General features: G+C 34.3%; 2 pseudogenes; both read right to left on the minus strand.

Moving 5' to 3' along the window:
* Positions 1-748: 748 nt before the first annotated feature.
* Positions 749-1,674, minus strand: LOC125112921 (olfactory receptor 4A47-like; annotated as a pseudogene).
* Positions 1,675-20,568: 18,894 nt separating this feature from the next.
* Positions 20,569-21,497, minus strand: LOC125112838 (olfactory receptor 4A47-like; annotated as a pseudogene).
* Positions 21,498-21,788: the final 291 nt, after the last annotated feature.

Here is a 21,788-nt window from a genome sequence, read left to right on the forward strand (position 1 = left end):
TGAGGAAACAGTAAGAGGTAGATCTATATGGAGTCATATAAAATTTTGAGGAGGCTGAGAAGTAAAATGCAAAAAATAGAGTCATAAAGGCAAACATATATATTCAAATATACTTATTTCTGCAAAGATTATTACTTGAAGAGTTTTAGATACAGACTAGAGTGACTGCCTCTGGAAGAAATGGGAGACCCTGCTAGGGGATGGGTATGAGATTTATTCTACAATATTTTATTTTGCATAAATTCAATTTTTAAATGTCCTACTATCCATTATACTTTCAACTTTTTAACAATTAAATATGATGGTAAAATATCATATGCAAATGAAACTGAACAAAAAAGGATAATCTGTATAGCATTAAATATTTTAACAATTACAATAAGATTAATGAAATTAAAACAAAAGAATATGCCTAAAATAAAACAGAATTAGCAATCATTAAAAGCAAATAAGTAATTACTGAGAAATGAATGTAAATTTATGAAATTTTATTGACTAATACATTATGTGACTTCCTATTTTAAATGAATTTCATGTTTCTATGTGCAGTGATAAACAACACATTATAAAATCTAAAAAAAGAAACCACTATTAGTAACACAAACCTATAGCTGTTTTTTAAATTATAATTATCACAAATCCTTTAGAGAAAAAGAAGATTTGCATCAAATTTGTGAGGAATTTTTGCATTCCAAGAAGATAGACCTGATGCTATATTACTCTTCTTGATGAATAGTGCACTTATTTACTACTTAATATGATATGATTTTCTCCAGAGATTTTTCATAGCATTAGTCAACTCAGAATTTCTTAGACTGTAAATTAATGGGTTCAGCATGGGGCTTATGATGGTGTAAAACACACTCACCAATTTGTCAATTGGTAAGTTCTTAGCAGGTCTCACATATATGAAAATACAGGGAACAAAGAAGCAGACAACCACAGTGATATGGGAACCACAGGTCTGGAGAGCTTTCCATCTTCCTTCCTGAGGCTTGGGTTCTCTAGAGAGTGCAAGATGACTCCATAAGAGATAAGTAAGAGCAGAAAAAAGAGAATGCACATCAGTCTCCCATTGACCACCACTAAGATGTCAATGAAATAGGTTTCAGTGCAGACAAGTTTCAATAAGGGGAACATGTCACAAACAAAGTGATCAATGACAATGGGGTCACAGAATGGGAGCCCATAAGTACTGCTCCATTGGATAACTGAATGCAGAAAACCTCCAATACAGGACAACACCAGCAGCACAACACACATTCTTTGACTCATGATAACCAAATAATGCAAGGGCTTATAAATGTCCACATAGCGGTCATAGGCCATCACCAACAGAAGGGAGATTTCTGATCCACCAAAAAGGTGCTGAGTGAAGAGCTGGGTCATACAAGATTCAAAGGATATGGTATTGTCCCCAAAGAACAAGTCTGAAATCAATCTTGGGGAAATAGAAGAAGAATAAATTAGATCTATAAATGATAAGCTAGCAAGAAAGAAGTACATTGGTGAGTTAAGTGTTTTACTGACAATTATCATCAAAACAATGAGCAGGTTGCCCACAACAGTCAAGATGTAGAAGAGCAAGAATATAACAAAAAGGACTTTCTGTTCCTTTGGATTCTGCTTGAGGCTCAGGAGGATAAAGAATGTCACATTGTTCCTTGGTTCCATCTAGTCTGTACAGAAGCTGACTTCACATATTAGAAGTAGTTTACCTACAAAACAATGGGGGAAACTTTTTAATATGTTATAAGTTTCATCTTTTACTTGTCAATTCAATTATAATAATATGTATGAGATATCTACTTCTGTCAAACTCATAGACATTGTGATTAGCAACCTGAATAAGGCACAGTTCCCTGTTCTCAGTGATATGATACAAGGCAAGGGATCAGACAATTCCAGACCCACGTAGTCAGTGCAGCTGTGAGGATATTCCTACAATGATAGACTCACAGTGTAGGAATATGTCAATAAAAATGGAATCAAAGAAAATCTCCCAAAGGAAGCAAAATTTTTTCACAGTTTTAAAGGAAATATGATAAACAAGAGGACATGAGAAGGGAATTCCTGAAAATTTGCACCATGTATAATGTCAAAAACATGTAATACTGAAGACACATATAAGCAAATTTCCATATTTGGTGTGAGTTCATGAAACTATGAATAGAACATTACAGTTGTGGATTGTCTGAAACTAAACTGAGGCATCTTTCCTAGGGTCTTGTTTTGGATATTCCTCCTTTTCCCAAGCAACAGATGCTGAAGCATTTTTGCTTTGTATTCAGCCCCTAGCTTTCCACTTATTTTCAACCTTCTAGAGGCAACATCTCCAACTTGAACATCTGTAGTTGGATATCAATTTAGTTTATATAAAAACAAAATTTAAATTTTTCACAATAAAAAGGGAGTTCCACATCTCATTAAATGTTGCCACCTTACATGTAATTGTTCAGACAAAAAAAGGAAAAAAAATTAAAAAGTTTTTCACTCCTTATTGTTCTCATATTACTTATTTATACATTCATCACATCCTCTTGTCTTTACTTTCAAAATATATCCCAAATTTTACAATCCCCCTTGTCCTGCATTTCTCTCCTGGCCCATGGCAATAGCCTCCTACCATGTCTCTTCACATTTATTCTGGACTCCAACAATGTGTTCTCCTGAAGGAGCACAGATGATTTTCAGAATGTTTTACATGCGCTTATTTATCACTACATTTCTCAAAATTTCTACAGCAGATTCCAAACATGCACACACAATTTAATATATCACCTTGAAATTTACAGTAACAAGCAATCTGATCCCCATTTCATAGTTGAAGAAAATTAATGCACAGAATATCCCAATTTTGGAGTTCCCGTCGTGGCGCAGTGGTTAACGAATCCGACCAGGAACCATGAGGTTGTGGGTTCAGTCCCTGCCCTTGCTCAGTGGGTTAGTGATCCGGCGTTGCCGTGAGCTGTGGTGTAGGCTGCAGATGCGGCTTGGATCCCGCATTGCTGTGGCTCTGGTGTAGGCTGGTGGCTACAGCTCTGATTCGACCCCTAGCCTGGGAAACTCCATATGCTGCAGGAGTGGCCCAATAAATAGCAAAAAAAAGACAAAAAAAAAAAAGAATATCCCAATTTTCCTAAGGTCACACATTTTTAAGTGGCAAAACTAGAATTGAATCTAAATTTGACTTATATTAAAGTAATTCAATTTCTTACATAATAAGTCACAGAACTTTGAAGCATTATTCCCACCATTAATCTTACCTGTGGAGGCTTAATCACAATCTGAAAAATGAGTTTTTAATTCACTCATAGGGATGTGGAAATATTCTTTCATCCAGTTTGACAACATGAGGGAAATGCTGTATATTACCTGAAGAAATAGTTTATTTCATTTGTATATCTGCTTATTTTCTCCATGGAGTTTTCTGATTACACAGAAGATTGTTTTTATTTGCACTATATATTATTTAACAGAACTTTCATGGTGCACACAAAAAGAGGGACAAAAATACTATGTTATAGGATAATTTATCAAAAAGACATGCAAATCCTATGTTTACATTGGAAGATATTAACCAGTCATTTCCCCCAAAAAATGGGTCTCTAGTAACTTATTGTCCTACTAACTTCAAAAATAGAAAACTTCCTTTCAATAATGCAGTACTTCTAATTCTATCTTGTTGGGAGAGCCAGCATAATTGACTTGAGATTTTGAGATAAATTCTTGTGCTTTCATTTTCTTCATGTGATACTTTAAACCTAACAAAGTACCTCCTGAAAATTTGATATCAGTTCTTAAAAGGTTATCATCTTTTTTCCTGATATTGGCAAAGATCCCTGGACTTTTTAATACTTTCTAAAGATATTTATCATTGAGTCTTAGAATTGGAATATATCCAAGAGTGATAATTAATTAAACCCACTGGGATTTTTCTAGAAAAATTTATAAGTACATGTACATGTAAAAACACTACTAGGTTACATCATAGAGGGTTAGAAACAGGTAACACAGAGGAAAAAAATGCTTTAGAACCATGATGAGACAATTGTCAGTCAAGAATAAAATATTGCTCAGTTATTTGACTGCAGTTAAATTAATTAACCAGAGATTCCAAACCTGCCACAGTGAGTGTTTTTTTCCTTTAATTTGATACTGAATTTATTCTTCCTTCAAGTTTGGTTAGATATCACTGATTTAGATGGGATATCTTTTTTTTCTATTACATTATTTTTTTAATTTAAGACACCTATTCAATGCTACTAACTGTGTTTTGAGTGAGAACACAACAATTAATAAAACGGAGGTTGGTGGCGAATCATGTAAAATTCCTTCCTGAGTGGATTTCAAATTCTTATAACAGTGTAAAACAATAAGGTAAAACATTTAATAAGGTAAGAATGGAATTTTTCAATGCTTAGAAAATAACAAATAGAGTAGAGTTACAGAAGTTAGAGGGAGAATCCTACTATGGATAATATAATCAGAAAAAGCCTTTCTTAAAATGTGATGATTACACTGAAATCTAAAGGATAGGAAATAGTGAGTTCCCATCATAGTTCATCAATAAGGAACCTGACCAGCATCCATGAAGATGAAGGTTTTGTCTTCAGCCTAGCTCATTGGGTTAAAGATCTGACATTGCCATGAGTTGGGATGTAGGTCGCAGAAGCAACTCAGATCCTGAGTTACAGTGGCTGTGGAATAGGTCAGCATGTATAGCTCGGATTCAGCACCTAGACTGGGAACTTCCATATTCCATGTGTGCAGCCCTAAAAAAATTTAAAAAAAAGATAGGAAATGGATACCATGGGAGGCACATTTACAGACAGTAAAATAAAGTAAAATTTAATTAAATAACATCTTCTTACTTCAGAGATAATATGATCTTGTTAATAAATTCTGAAAATTCAGGAATTCTTGTCGTGGCTCAACAGAAATCTACTTTGACTAGTATACATGAGGATACAAGGCTGATCCCTGGCCTCACTCAATTGGTTAAGGATCTGGTGTTGATGTGAGCTGTGGTATAGTTTGCAGATGCAGCTCAGGTCTGGCACTGCTGTGGCTGTGGCATAGGCCAGCAACTATAGCTCTGATTTGGCCCCTAGACTGGGAACCTCCACATGCTTTATGTGCAGACCTAATGAATAAATAAATAAATAAATACAAATTCAGAGAAATTTTTTTAGCAATGTGTTTTTGTGGGGAGCCTAGGAGATGCAGAGACTCGAAAAAAGGACATTGCCTGATGGCAAAAAACAAACAAACAAACAAAACAGAAGGCAGGTTCCTAACCAAGGAAGGGAGCTCACCTGAATGGTACAAGCCAAAGGTGGGCTTCTGGTCAGGATACAAGTTCACCTGAATGGTGCATGATTAAGGTGGGCCTCTGGTCAGGATGAAAGCCTGCCTGCATGGTACAACCCAAGGGCAGGCCTCAGGTTACACAGCTCTCATTTTGATGATTATGGGGAAGAATTGGGGCTTTCCTGGGGAAACAATTTCCATGTTTGCACTGGAGAACATGGATTGTTTCTCTCCTGGGCTACCTAGTCTTTCCTGTTGTCTTGTTATTCAGTTTTCCTCAGTCTTTCCTGATTATTTACTTATTGTTATTATTTTCCATTTCTATTTTCCTGTGCTTATTTGTGATTTATCAAAGTTACAACAATAATATAATAAGAATTTCATCCTGAAGGACTTTCCCCCATTTAAATCCAACTTAGTTAAAACATAGTGTTTATCTATTAACTAGTTATTTAGTAAACTTTAGAGTTAGGATCTTAATGAGGTTCATAACAGTTAGACATATATTATCCAAAAAAATCTAGCTGTGAGTTTTGTCTTTGATTTTAAAAGCTTTTAAGTGATAGCTAGTTTAGTTAAGTTGGTTTATATTTACTTACACTGTCTCCCTGCCCTAACGCTTTGAAGATAAGCACCAGTCTACAAACAAGGTCTGTGAATGCCAAATTATTGTGACTATGGCCTCTTCAAAGTACTCACTAAGTTTAGTTAAGATAGAGATCTTAAAACATGATGTATTGTACCTGATTGTCCCTAAATTCTACCCACTAAATTTAGTTAAAGATCTTAAAACATGATGTATAGCTGCTATACCATGTAATAGTTAACCAATGTACTTTTAACACTGTGATGTAATTTGTAGCAAAAATCTGTCTATATAATCAATCACTTATGCTAATTAAATTTGAGCAGTCCAGCACCCTGAAAGAAGGGACAAAGAGGCTGTCTCCATATGTACATTTGCCAATGCCACATCCCTCTCCTATCGGGAAAAAGGAGAGCTGGCCACCAGAGCTGGCCTCCTGCATGTTTCCAAAAAAAAGTAGTGAGGGATATACTCTTGTTCCTGATTTTAGCATGAAAGATTTCAGCATTTCAATATTGAATCTAATGTCAGATGTAGAACTGTTATATAGGGCCTTTCTAATGTTCAGATACATGCTCCTAGATCCAATTTTTGGACAGTTTTCATCATTAAAGAATAAAAAAAAACTAAAACATCAATGAACAATACCAAGAGGAAATTAAGAAAAAAATCCATTTATAACAGCATAAAAAATAAGAGAGTTCCAGTTGTAGCTCAGTGGTAACTAATCCAACTAGTATCTATGAGGACAGGTGTTTGACTGCTGGCCATGCTCAGTAGTTTAAGGATCCAGCATTGCTGTGAGCTGTGCTATAGGTTGCATATGCACCTCATATCCTGTGTTGCTGTGGCTATGGTGTAGGCTGGCAGCTACAGGTCTGATTAGACCACTAGCCTGGAAAATTCCATACGCCATGGTTTGGGCCCTAAAAAGACAAAAAAAAAAATTAAAAATGGAAGAAAAATAAAGTAATTATCACAATATTGTAAATCAACTATTCTTTAATAAAAAATTTTAAAGAATAAAATATTTAAGGGTAAACTTAAGCAAGAGACAAAAGTCCTCTACAATGGAAACTACAAAATATCACTGAAAGATGTTACAGAAACATAAATAAAAAGTCATGAACTCATATAATTAATGTTATTAAGATTCCAACAATAGCTAAGGTGATATACACATTCAATCAATACCTATCAAAATCCCAAAAATGTATTTTTCAGAAATGGAAATATCCATCCTAAAATTAATATGAAATCTCAAGGGAGCTCAAATAGCCAAGTAGTCTTGAAAAAGAAGAACAAATTTAGGGCATTCTTATTCCTCATTCTAAAACATATTATAAAACTATGGGAATCTCAGCAATATGGTTTTGGATATAAAGGCAGACATATAGGAATCTTTGGCCAACATGGCAGAGTAGGAAGACCCTGAGCTCACTTCCACCCATGGGGACACCAAATTTACAACTATTTACAGAGCAGTTACTGAAGAGAATGACATGAAGACTAGAAAAAAATTCCTGTATAACAGAAATATAAAGAAGGAACTACAAAAAAAAAAAAAACACCACCACCAACAACAAAAAAGCAGGTAGGAAGAGACATGGTATAGAGCCATACTCCCAGGTGGGTGATCAACAAACAGGAGGATAATTACAATTGCAGGGATCCTCTAAAAAATGTGAGGAGTCTGAGCACCACACTGAGATACCTAGCCATTAATCTTGAACCTGGAAGATGATTAACCAAATGATTTGCCTTTGAAGACCAGTGGGGCTGACTTTTGGAGGAGCTAGATGATGGCTGTCGGAAGTGGGCAGAAGAAGTCAATTGAAAAGGGCTTGGGTCAGATTCACATGCTAATATTGCAGAGCCTTCCAAAGAAGCAGGGAACAATTGAGACTCACTCTGGGGATATAGATCCAGGCAGCCATCCTTTGGGGGAATTATCTTGGGATGAGGGTCCTGATGGAAATCTCCATTTGGAACTCCCCTTCAAGCTTTGTAGTGATAGAACCAGCCATGCATACCAGCCAGTTTATGCCAGCCCTAGGAAGCCCATAACATGCAGCCAGCTTGGTACCAGATCCAGGATCTTTTGGTCCCTGGACCCAGGTATGCATGAGCAGACCAACAGGACATTCTCAATGTACTGGTCTTGCCAGCAGAGATCTACCCAGTTTGTGGATAAGAATTCACAATTCTCTAAATACAAAAATTCTCTCTCAATCAAATATTCAAAATACTAGATCCAACCATGTTGATGCAAATAGAATTATTTTGTTCTTTCTTATGGCTGAGTAGTATTCCATTATGTATATATATATATATATCACAATTTCATAATCCATTCAACTGTCAATGGACATCTCTGTTGTTTCCATGCCTTGGCTATTGTGAATGTGCTGCAATGTATAGCACAGGGAAGTATATCTAGTCACTTGTGATGGAACATGATGGAGGATCATGTGAGAAAAGGAATATTATTTGCTGTACAGTAGAAATTGACAGAACCTTGTATATCAACTATGATGGAAAATATTAAAATCTTAAAAAAATTAAAAAACACAAAAAATAGATTAGTTTATATCATACTAGTGTATTGAAATTTAATTTTAAAATATAAATATTCAAGAATAACAGTAGTTCAAATAAGGAATAGTAATGAAATTGCCATAGGCTTATGAGATATCAAAGTGTATTTTAATCAAATAATATGTTATCTTATGTTAAATGGCGCATAAATGAAGGGATCCATGGAAGATGATAGAGGCCTGAAATGGCTCCAAACATATGCCACATATTAGAATGCAGTATTGGTAATCAAAACCATGAGAAAAAATAATCATACATCTATAAAAAAGCAATCTAGGAAGATAATTAAAATGTAATCTGTACTTGACTCCTTGCATCAAAATGAAGTGTAAATGGTTTAAATTTTTTAAATATAAAATAAAGAAACAAAAAACACTTTAAAATTAAATGTTGAAAACATGAGGAAGAATACTCTTGCAACATTTAAATGGGGAAATTCTTAGCAAGATATAAAAGCCATAAAATACTGATTTAATTATATATATGTAAAAAAATGTTTCATGGCCAAAAATATTAAGCATGTTATAAAAATAAGGAAAGCAAATCACAAGCTAGAAAAATAATAATGAAACACAAGGTCAAAGAGAAAACTCATTTATTATATAATTAAATCATAAAAATCAGTATGGAAAATGATCAGTGATCAAATTAAAAAATAAAATCATTAACATATAATTCAACAAAGAGAATACACATCACTTTAAACATGTAAGTAGATTCCAAAATTCAACTATATTTATTTATTTATAGTTAGAATATACTAGTGAAATAACGCATTAAATCAAAGCATCATAAATCATAAAATTTCTTCAAGCATGGATTTTTCATAATGTGGTGAAAAAGGTATTTTCCAGACTGAGAGGAGTAGTAAGTTTGTCCAAGGTCATGGATGGAATTTTGACAATGCTATGAAAATGGACAATTACAATCATATATATATATATATATATATATATATATATATATATGTATATATATATATATATAATTGACTCAACTATTCCACTTCTAGGAACTCACACTGATAAAATTTCAAGAAGAATTCCTTGCAGAATTATTTCTAATAGAAATAAACTGAGGACAACATCAAGAGGACTGGATACATCAATTTCAATATATTTTTGTGGAAAAGTGAAGCAATATGAGGAAATAGAATGAGTTGGGTTTGTATAGACTGGCACATAAAATATTCAGGAAGCTGAGAAGTAAAATGCAAAAACAGATGAGTCATAAAGGCAAACATATATATGAAAATATAGTTATCATGCAAAGATTATTACTCAAAAAAATTTAGAAATGGACTAGAGTGTCTGCCTCTAGAAGAAGTGGGAGACTCTGGAAGGGGATGGGTATGAGATTTATTCTAAAATATTGCATTTTGCATAAATTCAATTTTTAAATGTCCTATTATCCATTATACTTTCAATATTTTCTTTTATAAATTAAAAATTACAGTCAACATATCATATCTAATGCAAATGTAACTGAATAAAAAAGGAAAATCTGTACAGAATTAAATATTTTAACTATTACAACAAAATGATTGAAGATGAAACAAAAGAATATGCTTAAAATAAAATATAATTAGAGGAGTTCCCATCATGGCTTAGCAGTAAGTATCTATTAGGAAGTAGGTTCACTGGCCTCACTCATTTGCCTGTGAGTGTAGGTCACAGACATGGCTCAGATCTGACATTGTTGTGGCTGTAGCATAACCCAGCAGCTAAAGCTCAATTCTAAACCTAGACTGGAAATTTCCTTGTGACATGGGTGTGGCCCTAAAGAGACAAATAAAAGTAAACTAAAAAAACAAAAATATAAAGTATTAAATGGAATGCAGACATTAAGTGAAAATTAGCATAACTCTATACAAATATCATAAATAACACATTATTTACTGACTCCCTAATTTAAATTCATTTTAATTAAAGAAAAGTGTAGTGAGTAGTTCCTGCTGTGGTACAAAGGGATCCACAGAGTCTTGGGAGCACTGGACATAGGTTCAATCCTGACACAGCACAGTGGGTTAAGGATCCAACTTTGTGGCAGGTGGGGCTTAGATGGCAACTATGTTTGGAACTTATCCCTGGTTCAGGAATTCCATATGTCACAGAGAGGACAGAAAAATAATGTGCAATGATAAGCCAGACACTGTAAAGTGTACATTCCAGCAGGGAAATTACTATTAGTAGCACAAACTTATAATTCTTTTTTAAAATTATAATTATCACAAATCCTTTAAAGAAAAGGAAGTTTTGCATCAGATTTGTAAGGACTTTTAAATCCCAAGATTTACTCTATATCTAAATTACTGCCTTCACAAAGGAAAATGTACTTATTTACTACTTGATAGGATATGTTTTCCTCCAGAGTTTTTCATAGCATTGGTCAAGTCAGAATTACTTAGACTGTTAATTAATGGGTTCAGCATGGGGCTTATGATGGTATAAAACACATTCAATAAGTTGTCAATAGAGAAGGTATTAGCAGGTCTTGCATACATGAAAACACAGGGAACAAAGAATCAGCCAGCCACAGTGATGTGAAAAATACAGGTGTGGAGGCTTTCTGCCTCCCTTCCTGACTCAGGTTCTTTAGAGAATGAAAGATGATTCCATAGGAAATTAGAGCAGAAACAAAATAATTCACATCAGTCCTCCACCGGCCACCACTGAGATGCCAAAGATGTAGCTGTCAGTGCTGATGAGTTTCAATAAGGGAACATGTCAAAAATAAAATGGTCAATGACATTGGGAGCCCATAAATAGTGCCCAGTTGAATAATTGAGTGCAGAAAACCTCCAATACAGAACAAAACCAGTAACACAACACACAGCATTTGTCTCATGATAACCAAATAATGCAAGGGCTTACAAATGTTAGTCATAGGCCATCACTAACAGAAGGAAAATCTCTGATCATTGAAAAAGTGCTCTGTCAGGAGTTCCCATCATGGCTCAGTGATTAACAAACCTGAATAACACCCATGAGGATGCGGGTTTGATTCCTGGACTCATTCAGTGGGTTAAGGATGCGGCATTGCCATGCACTGTGGTGTAGGTCACAGATGAGGCTAGGATCTGTTGTGGCTATGGCTGTGGTGTAGGCCAGCAGCTGCAGCTCCAGTTGGACCCCTAGCCTGGGACCCTCCATATGCCATGGGTGTGGCCCTAAAAGACCAAAAAGAAAAATAAAAATAAAGAAAAAGTGCTCTGTAAAAAGCTGGGCCATGCAAGATTCAAAGACATGGTATTGTGCCCAAAATATAAGTCTGAAGTCAACCTAGGGGCAATAGAAGAAGAAATTTGATCTATAAATTATAACTAGCAGGAACTCAGGGTCTTACTGACAGTTATCATCACAACAATGAGCAGGTTTTTCCTCATGTAAAAATGTAGAACAGTGAGAACCTAATAAAAAGGACTTCCTGCTCCATTGGATTCTTTGTGAGGCCCAGGAGAACAAAGAAACCACATTGTTCCTTGGTTCCAACTAGTCTGTACAGGAGCTGACTTCACATAATAGAAGCAATTTATCTACAAAACAAGGGATAAAAGTTTTAAAGGCATTATAACATCTTTAACTCTCTTTTAATCTATTCCATTGAAAGAATGTGTGCGACATATCTATTCATCCCAAATGTGTCATAAATATTGTGATTCCATAGCTGAGTAAGGCATATTCCCCATCTCAGTGATATTATATGGGATAAGACAATACCAGATCTATGTAATAAATGGCATTATAAGTATTTTCACACAAGAATCACAGTGTAAGGAGATATCAGTCAAACTGGAAACAGAGGAGTTCCCTGGTGGCTCATTGATTTCAGACCCCAGCATTGTCATTGCTATGTGCAGATCACTGTTATGCCATGGGTTCAGTCCCTGGCCAAGAACTTCTGCATCCTGTGGGTGTGAACAAAGGAAAAACACACACACACAAACTTGAAATAGAGAAGACTTCCCAGTGCAAGCAACCCTTTAGCTGAGTTTCTTTTTAAGTAAAAGAATAAAAAATAGAGAATGGATTTCTATGAAAATGTATGTCATTCATAAAGTCACAAACATGTAATATGTGAGCCCCACTAAATTAATTTACATAATCCGTGTGAGCAAACATGAGTAGAACATCACTGTGCCAAATTGCCTCAGACCCACTGATACTTCTTAGGGTCTTTAGATAGATATTTACATTTTTCTAACCAATAAATGCTACAGCAGTCCTATTTTGTGCCTCCAGCCACTGTCTCTCCCCTAACATTCAAACCTGTATATGCAACATCTTTAACTTTGGACACCCAATTGAATGGTAATTTAGTATTTATAGAACTAACTTTTAAAATTTCCATTTTCTATATAGATTATAAATTAAATAGGTGTTCCCTACTTATTAAAGTGTATCTTTTCTTAAATTTAATATTTTTGGAGTATTAGCTATGTTGTACTGATTTCAGGTATACAGAAAAGTGAATCAGTCATATGTGTAAATATATCTATCCATTCTTTTTCCCATACAGATTATTACAAATTATTGAGTAGACTTTCCTGTGCAGTACACAGGAATAGGTTCTTGTAGAGATTATCATACTAAGTGAAGTCAGACAGAAAAAGACAAATATCATATATAACATCACATAAATGTGGACTCTAATAAAATGATACAAAAGAACTTATTTAAAACACAGAAAAAAACTCACAGATTTCAAAACCGATCTTATGGTTCATAGGTGAAGCCATTGGAGGAGGGAAGAATTGGAAGGGTGGGAACAACATCCACACTGCTGTATATAATAGATGATTAATGATAATAAATGGTATCATTTTTTAAAATTTCAATGTTCTTTACTCCTTTGATACTGATAAAATTTCTAACAAATCCTATTAACTCTACTCTGAAAATATATCACAAATTTGATCATTCCCTACTTCTTCTTTCCTTCCTTGCCCACAGAAATAGCCTCCTGCCAAGTTTCTCCTCTTTTATTCTGACCTCTAAAAATTGCTTCTCCTTGAAGCAGACCAGTATCCTTTTTAAATATCATTCTGATGACATGTATTTGCAGTTTAAAATTCTATAGAATATTGCAATCCTGCATTCATAATTTAATCTACCACATTTAATATTTATAGGAAAAAGAAGTATAATTCCACATTTTATAATTGAAGACACAGAGGCTTAGAACATCTATTTCCTGAAAGTTACAGATTTTAAGTGATAAATCAAGAATCAAATCTATTTGATGTACTTCAAAGTACTGTAATTGCTTACATAATAAAACTGTCACATAATCATGAGCATGATTCCCAATATGTACAGCTAGTCTTCCCTTGTGGTAGCTTGTTCACAATTTGAAGACTGTTTTTAACTCAATATGGAGTCCTAGAGTTCCTTCATCCAGGTCAAAAGGCTGCATTATTATTTATAGCAAAATAATTTATTTCATTCAGATAGCTATCCATTTCTTTCCATGGAGTCTTTGGATTATTCAGAAGGTTTGAATGCAATGTAGATTATTTAAAGGGAATTCCATGGCACATACACAAAAGTGAAATCTTACCACATTATGAAATTTATCAAAATGACAAATACTATTTTATATAGGAAGATAGCAACTAGCCATTTCCCATGGAATTTTTTCACACGTAACTTCTTTCCTACTAACTACAAACAGAAAGATAACATTGAATTGTTTAGCCCTTCCTACTCTGTCATGCTGACATGACAAGACTGTTGATATTTTGAAAGACATTCCTGTGATTTCTTTTTTTCTGGCATGTTTTAGGTGTAAGAAAAGTTTATGTATGTTTCTAAATGGATAGCATCTTCTTTCTGATGGGGTGAAGATAATGGAATGTTTTATCCATTTAATAAACTACATTTATCATTGAGTCTTAGAATGTGTCCAAGTCTGATTCTTGCTTAATTAATTGACTGGGATTTTCCACAAGGTTTTTTAAGAATATCTATATGGAAAGATATTACAAAAAAATCACATAATTAGGGTCAGAAAGATGTAAAATGGGAAAAACAGCTTTAGTATTATTATGAGACTATTGCCAAGTAGTCAAGAATAAAATATCAACCTAGTCATTTTGTCCCAGTGATTTAATTGAGATGTATTTCTCTATCTGCCTTAGCAAGATTTGCTTTCTTATTATTTAATACTTGATTTATTCATATGAAAGTCTGATTAGACATAATTTTTATTATCAATTTATATGTAATAAGTAATTATTTATCCAATTATTGTAATTTTAAAAATTATGACAACTCTGTTATACCAGCAACTGTGCCAAGACAGAGGAAATGACAGTTAATAAAACTTGGGGGAAGTCACATAAATTTTTTTTTTCATGTATGGCTCTTATTTGTTTATAATAGTCAGAAAATAAAGAAGGAGCCAACTTCGTAAAGTAATTGTAGTCTTGTTCAAAGTAGTGTGGCAGAAATAAAAAGGAAAATTCAACTATAGATAACACAGAGAAAATATTTATGTAAAGGGATGGGCATTATTGAAATGTGGATACCATCAGAAACACTGTTACAGACAGTAAAATTAAGTAATGATTAATAGATAAAATTACCTCACTTCAGATATGACAGGAGCTATACTTAGAAAACATTACAGTTTTCCCAAGAATTTGTATTGCAGTAGTACATTAAAAAGGACCAGTGAGAGTGTGTCCTTTTATCTTATTCCAGATTTTAATGGGAAAGATTTCCACCTTTTTATTCTGAGAATGACATTAGCTGTGGCTCTGTCATATATGGCCTTCATTATTCTGAGGTTTGTTCCACCTACATCCAATTTTTTTAATCATGCAAAGGATGTTGAATTTCTCTACTATCATGAACAACTCAAGGAGAAAGTAAGAAAATAACTGTATTTACAACATCATCAAAATATTAAAACACTTTAGAATAAAATTAACCAAGGAGATGAGAATAAGTCTTGTACATCAGAAACTACAAAATACTGCTAAAAAATATGATAGAACACACACATACATAGGAAGAAATTTATGATCTGGAATATTTAATAGTACCAAGATATGCATAAAAATGCAAGTGATCTGAAAATTCAATGCAATTCCTATCAAAATCTGAAAAGATTTTTTGGCAGAAATTTAAAAAGTCTATGCTAAAATTGATATGGATTCACAAGGGACTCCAAATTTCAAAAACAATCTTGAAAAAGAAGAATAAAGTTGCAGAACTCATACTTTCTTATTCTAAAACTCCCTGTGGTAATCACAGCACTAGTATTTGAATAGACATGGACATACAGATTAATTTACTATAATAGAGAGCCTAGAAATAAAACTTTGAATATGCATTTGAATAATTGTCAACAAAGGTTCCAAAAACATTATAATAAGTGAAAAAAAGGAAGTCACACACACACCAAAAACAAGCAGTGTATGATTCCACTTACAAGAGGCACTGAAAGTAGTCATACTGATAGACAGAAAGTAGAATGGTGGTTGCCTAGGGATCAGTGAGAAGAAATGAGGAATTTTGTTTTGTGGTTTTTTTTTAATTTTCAGTGAGAATTGCAATGATTTTTAATTTTAATTTTTATTTATATTGTATGTATGGATGTAATTTTCATTTTAGGACCACATCTGTGGCATATGGAGGTTCCCAAGTTAGGGGTCCAATTGGAGCTACAGCTGCTGGCCTATGCCATAGCCATAGCAGTGCAGGATCTGATCCACATCTGCAACCTACACCACAGCTCAAAGCAATGCCATATCCTTAATCCAATGAGCAAGGCCAGGGATAGAACTCACAACCTCATGGTTCCTAGTTGGATTCATTTCTATTGTGCCACAATGGGAACTCTGAAATGAGAAGTTTTGTTTAATGGATTTGGAGTTTCAGTTTAGTGAGTGGAGAAGTTCTGGAGATGGACATTAGTAATTGCATAACAATGCAAATTGATTCAATGACACTTTAAAATGGTTAACGTGGTAAATTTTGTCATGTATACTTGGTCACAATATTTAAAATAATTTTAAGAACTAAGGTGATATGACCCAGAAAGCCCACTCTTGGGCAAATATCTGGACAAAACTTTCCTTGAAAAAGACACATGCTCCTGCATGTTTGTTGCAGCTCTATTCACAATAGCCAAGGGAAACAACCTAAATGTCCATCAACATGTGATTGGATTAGGAAGATGTACTATATATACAATGGAATACTACTCAGCCATAAAAAAGAATAAAATAATGCATTTTGCAGCAACATAGATGGAAATAGAGACTCTCATACTGAGTGAAGTAACTCAGAAAGAGAAAGACAAATACCATATGATATTACGTATATCTGGAAACTAATATAGAGCACAAATGAACCTTTCCACAGAAAAGAAAATCATGGACTTGGAGAATAGACTTGTGGTTGCCAAGGGGTAGGGGGAGGGATTTGGATGGACTGGGAACTTGGGCTTAATAGATGCAGACTATTGCCTTTGGAATGTATAGGTAATGAGATCCTGCTATATAGCATTGGGAACTATATCTAGACACTTATGATGGAGCATGATAATGTGAGATAAAAGAATGAATACTTGTATGTATAACTGAGTCAACATGCTGTATGGTAGAAAATTTGACAGAACACTGCAAACCAGCTATAACAAAAAAAATAAAATCATTATTAATTAAAAAAAAGAACTAAGGTGATCTCATTCATATTTTTATGATGTGACTATAAACTATAGCACAGTAGCCCAAAATATAGGCAAAAATATCATTGGATTCAGACTCAACTGGGTCATTTGAAATTACCCAGAGGTAAATAAAAGGTAAATATTTACCTTAAAAAAGATAAAGATGTCAATCCAATAACAACTACATTAAAATCTCTAGAACTGCATCTTGAATCCTTCTGCATTTTCCAAGAATTCTCACTAATTAGATTTTAACCAATTGGGCAATATAAATCTAAGTAAAATTTTTATAATGGCAAATAATTCCCTATTTGGAAATTTCCTCAGAGTGATAAATAGTTCTGAGTTGGCTCTGAACCATAAAGTTATTTTCTTTTCTCCATTTAAAAGCCAAATTCAGAGTTCCCATTGTGGTGCAGAATAAATGAATCAGAGTAGGAACTATGACGTTGTGGGTTCCCTCCCTGGCATTGATCAATGGGTTAAGGATCTGGCATTGTCATGAGCTCTGGTGTAGGTCACAGACATGGCTTGGATCCTTCATTGCTGTGGCTGTGGTATAGGCCATAAGCTGTAGCTCTGATTAGACCCCTAGCCTGGAACCTCCATATACCACAGGTGCTACCCTAAAAAAGGCAAAAATAAAATAAAATAAAATCATAAGATAAAAATAATAGCCAAAGTCATTTTATATTATGGTCATTTCTCAAAGTCACTTTTTCACTCCAGAACGTCCTCAGAGCATTTTTCAGCTCTAAATTTCTGAGAATGCATAGGTTAAGAGGTTTAGCAAAGATGTCATCATGATGTAAAATATAGCCATGGCTTTATCAATGCAGTCAGTGGTGGTTGGGTACAAATATATGAATCATCATGGCGCAAAGAAGAAGATGATCACTGTGATGACAGTGATGTGAGAGAGACAGGTAGAGAGGACTTTGCATCTCCTCTCCAAGCTGTAGGACTTTAAGGAGTACAAGATGACTACATAGGAGTCCATCAAGAGAAAATATTTTAATAAGTAAACGAACCCAATGTTGATAGCAACGGAGACCAAGGGTATGTGTGTCCATGCAAACAAGTTTCAACAAAGGGTTTAAGTCACAACTAATGGTCTATAACATTGAAACTACACTGTGAAGAGGATTTGAGTGGTTCAAGGACAAATCCTCTAGCTCATGTCACTTGAAAGAGGAAGCCATATTTCTGTCACTCATGATGCTTTCATGCTACAGGGTTTCACACATGGCCACACAGCAGTCATTGGAAACCAGTGTGGAGGAGAATGATCTCACAAGCACCAAAAGATGCTCATGAACGACGTGAATTCAGGGAGCTTCTGTTGTGGTTCAGTGGAAACAAATCTTACTAGCATCCATGAGGACACAGGCTTGATCCCTGGCCTTGCTCTGAACAGGTGTTGCTCTGAACTGTGGTGTAGGTTGCAGATGCAGCTTTGATCTGATGATGCTGTGGCTGTGGTGTAGGCCAGCAGCTACATCTTGGATTTGACCCCTAACCTGGGAACTTCATTATGCCATGGGTGTGGCCCTAAAAAGCAAATTAAAAAAAATGGGTTCTGAAGTGCCCTAAAGAGATGAATTATTCTTATAGCAGGTATCAACTAGCACTGTAGAGGTCATGGATGAAGAACAGCAGCTATATACATGGAATAAGTGACACAGATAGGAAATGTAAGCACTACCCAAGATTATAAATGTGACTTGTTAACTAAAAATACATATTCTGACTGGATAACAGTTTTTTTTTTTTCTTTTTTGCTATTTCTTTGGGCCACTCCTGCGGCATATGGAGGTTCCCAGGCTAGGGGTCGAATCGGAGCTGTAGCCACCAACCTATGCCAGAGCCACAGCAATGCGGGATCTGAGCCGTGTCTGCAACCTACACCACAGCTCACGGAAACACCAGATCGTTAACCCACTGAGCAAGGGCAGGGACCGAACCCGCAACCTCATGTTTTCTAGTCGGATTCGTTAACCACTGTGCCACGACAGGAACTCCCAAGGATAACAGTTTTTAATACTTCAAAAATATAAAATCTTCTGAAATTAATCTCCCTAATTGAATCTTATTGAAAATAAATGTTAACATTGTTTTATGACTTAACCATTTTAAACTTATTTTAAATTAATTTTAATTATAAAGTTATTTATCTTATTTATACTTGAAATTATTTTATTTTTAATAATTTTGAAATAGAAATATGCAAGTCTAGGGATTATTCTAAAAAATATGAATGAGGAACTGCTAATCTCACATATCAAAATGTGTTATATGTCAGCCTGCATATGTAAAGAGATAAGTGAAACAGAAAAATTTTGAATTGAATGCAAGTACATTGGAAATTCAGGATAAAATAGTCAGGTTTTCAAATAAACGGCAAAAAGATAAATATGCAATTCTTTTTTTTAAACTAAAATTTAGAGAACCAACTAAAATTGTCTCTTTAATACATATATCAAAATACATTCAAGATGAATCAAAAGTTTTCATATAAAACATGTCATCAAAATGCTTTAAAAATTAAATGCTTAAAAAATTGAATCTTGGCATGAGTTAACCAGAATTTTTTTCCCAAGTAAGATGAAAAAACAAAAAAATTGAATATAAAATGTAAACAAAATTGACATGCAAAAGCATTCTACATAATATAAAAAGTTAAAAACTATAACAAGCAAATATACATATGTTAAACACACTCATATTTGCAAAGAGTACTACCAGATCAAAATTAATAAACAAATTTAGGACCTTAACTCTGGGAAGGAAAACTGGAGAAAATGCTGAGAGAAACACAGGAACTTTATTCTAAACTTCATACTGTATTGTTTGGTTTTCATTTATGCTATTTCATTTTGGTTTTCATTTATGTTATTGTCTACTATACTCTAATTTTTTTGTCAACAAAAGAATTAAACTAAAATATGTGGATAATAAAACCAAAATATAGTAAAGAGGTCACCATATATAAAATTAAATATTTCAAATTGTATAAATAAAAACTTAAATGACAAGAATCTAAATAAAATCATACTGTTTCTGAACAAAGTAAAAAATATAAAGGCATAATATGAATAAAAATCAGTGTAATTATGTAATGATCTCCTCACTACTTCATTATGTATTGTTGGCACCTTACTGTATAGACTTTTACCTTCCTAGGTACAGTAAAGCGATGGTAATTATGTTCCTTACATACTAGCATGGAAGGAAACTTATGAAAAGCACAGCTGTATAATTGTGTTCTTTAATTATAATTATCATAAACTCTTTGAAGAATAAGAAATCAGAATAAGATTTTAAAATGGCTCCTGCATTCAAAAGAAATGTATCTTGAGATCAAATGTCTCCCTTCATTGTGGATGTCGGATTTATTTACTATAATATATGAAGCTTTTTCTCCAGATCTTCTTCATAGCATTAGTCAACTCAGAATTTCTTAGACTGTAGATTAATGGATTCAACATAGGCGTTACAATTGTATAAAACACACTCAATGATTTATCAATGGGGAAGGTCATAGTAGGTCGTACATACATAAAAATACAGGGAACAAAGAAGCAGACAACAACAGTGATGTGGGAACCACAGCTCTGAAGTGCTTTTCGCCTCCCATCCTGATTCAGGTTCTGTAGAGACTGCAAGATGACTGCATAGGAGATGAGTAAGAGCAAAAATGTAATAGAACAGATCAGCCCTCCATTTGATGCAACTAAGAAGCCAGTCATATAGGTGTCAGTACAGACAAGTTTCAATAAGGGGTACATGTCACATATAAAATGGTCAATGACATTGGGGCCACAGAATGGGAGCCCATAAATAGTGCTCAGTTGAATTACTGAGTGCAGAAAACCTCCAACCCAAGACACCACGAGCAGCACAACACACACTCTTTGCCTCATGATAACCAAATAATGCAAGGGCTTACAGATGGCCACATAGCGGTCATAGGCCATGACCAACAGAAGGACAATTTCTGACCCACCAAAAAAGTGTTCAGTAAAGAGCTGGATCATACAGGATTGGAAGGATATGGTATTTCCCCCAAAGAATAAGTCTGAAATCAATCTAGGGGTAATAGAAGAAGAAAATGTGAGATCCATAAATGATAAGCTTGCAAAAAAAAGTACATCGGTGAATTCAGGGTCTTACTGACAGTTATAGTCACAACAATCAGCAGGTTGCCCACCACAGTAAAAATATAGAACAGTAAGAACATAATGAAAAATACTTTCTGCTCCTTTGGATTCTGTGTGAGGCCCAGGAGGACAAAGTATGTCACATTGTTTCTTGATTCCATCTAATCTATACTGGAACTGACTTCACACATTAAAAGCAGTTTACCTATAAAACAAGGGGGATAACACCTTTTATTTATTGATACATTAGAAGAATATGTATGGAGTATATTCTTGTCCAATAAGTCAAAAATAATTGTGATTAAGGCCACATTTCCTACCCTCAGTGATATTATACATAAGGAGGAATCAGGCAATTCCAGATCCTTGTAATGAGTGTCATTAAATGTGTATTCACAAGATGCTGAGTCATAGTGTAGGAATATATCAAGCTGGAATCAGAGAAGGCTTCC

The sequence above is a fragment of the Phacochoerus africanus genome, chromosome 12 (assembly GCF_016906955.1).
Source record: "Phacochoerus africanus isolate WHEZ1 chromosome 12, ROS_Pafr_v1, whole genome shotgun sequence".
Lineage (NCBI taxonomy): Eukaryota > Metazoa > Chordata > Mammalia > Artiodactyla > Suidae > Phacochoerus > Phacochoerus africanus.